Here is a 1914-nt window from a genome sequence, read left to right on the forward strand (position 1 = left end):
AAATCTTAAATACATTCAATGAAAATAAAAGGTGGCTAAATTCGCTTGAAATTCTTCCTTACATTGTACAATTAGACACAAAAAAATTAAATTAATTCCAAAAAATTGAAAAAAAATGAAAAATGAAATAAAAAAATTTAAAATAACAAAATCTAAACTTTTAAGTTATAAAATATAAAATAATAAACTAGAAAAGAAAAAAAATTTTTGAAATAACAAGAAAAAAATATAAGTTTCTAAAAGTTAAATTAAATTGAGGGAAATATAACTTAGGAAAGAACAAAATAAAAATAAGAAAATAAATACTTAAATGGAATTAAAAAATTGATTTATTTTTAAAACTAAAATTTAAAGATTAAATGAAAATTCATTTAATAAAATAAATTGATTAAACAAAGAAATAAATTAAATAAGAGAAAAATAAATATATTTTTCTTTTAAGACAATAAAATCTAAAAATTCAAAGAAAATTAAATTAAATTGAAAAAAGAAGAAAAATAGGTGAATTTATAAAAAAACAAATAAAAATAAGTTCCTAAAAGTAAAATGAACTGAAAGAAGATTAAATTAAGTTAAGGAGGTAAATTAAAAGGAGAAAAAAAATTATTAAGAAAACGCACTAATAAATAAAATTCAGAAAGCAATATTTCTTATTTTAAAACATAAAAGTCTAAAAATTGAAAGAAAATTTAATTAAAATAAAAAACTCTAATTCAAACAAGTAATTTTTAAGCAAAACCAAACCGAGTCCAATTCCTATATAAAAATTTAATAATATCGTTAATTTCTTCATGACCCAATGATTGGATCCAAACCAAATTAGTACGAGATCACCCTTGATCACACCTTTCCGATGAATTGATAACCTCTTCCTTTTTTGAAGTCGGTTAAAAAGAAGAAAAGAACAAGTTTCCCAAAATTAAATGAACTAAATTTTTTTTCTAATAAAAATTAAATAAAAATTTAATTACAAAACGAAAGAAACAAAAATAAGAGAAAAACGAAATTCCTAAAAATTAAATTTTAATTGCATGCTTTTTTTAACAAAATATTTAAAATAAAATTAACTAAAAATAAATAACTAAATTAAAAAATAAACAAATAAAATAAAAAACCTAAAAGTAAAATGAAATTAAGAAAATAATATTTTTTTCGTTTAAAACATAAAAGTCTAAAAATTAAAAGCAAATTAAATTTAAATGAAAAACACTAGTTTGACAAAGAAGAATAAAAAAGTTTCCCAAAACTAAAAGAAATAAAAAAAATATTTTTCCTTTTTAAAATAATAACATCTAAAAACGTAATTAAAAACGAAAGAAATAAAGACAGGAGAAAAACGAAGTTTCTAAAAATTAGATGCAATTAAAAATATGCTTCTTTCTAAAACAATTAAATTAAAAATTAAGATAATTAAAAATAAATTAATTAATTAAAGAAATAAGAAATAAAATAAGTTCTTAAAAAAGTTTTTTTCTTTTTAAAACAATCAAATCTAAAAATTAAATGAAAATTTAATTAAGGATAAGAAAACTAAATTAAACTGAAAAAAGGAAAATTAATAAATAATCTCTAATGGTACTAACTCGGCCATTGCGACTCCAAAATGAAATATATATGTACAAGTGTTTTCTGTCAAAATAACTTTTCATCATAAAAGTTGGCAAGGAACTTTTTTTTTAAGACTTTCTGGTGCCAGAATAAACAAAGTTTTCCAAACTATCTAGCCTATTGTCTTCCAATTTGTAAGACAACAGACTTTCAACTATCTGAGGCAGAATCGCCCTAAAAATATCGCTTTTGAGCAATTTATGGGAGGTAGGCATCGTTATTGTTCATTCCAAACCTTTCTGATTGAACCACAGACTAACTTTGAAAACTGAATTCTCGCCGTCGTCGATGCCGTCCTATAATTTT

The sequence above is a fragment of the Rhagoletis zephyria genome, unplaced genomic scaffold, assembly GCF_001687245.7.
Source record: "Rhagoletis zephyria isolate East Lansing unplaced genomic scaffold, Rhagoletis_zephyria_1.1 Rzeph_scaffold_02810, whole genome shotgun sequence".
NCBI classification, from domain to species: domain Eukaryota; kingdom Metazoa; phylum Arthropoda; class Insecta; order Diptera; family Tephritidae; genus Rhagoletis; species Rhagoletis zephyria.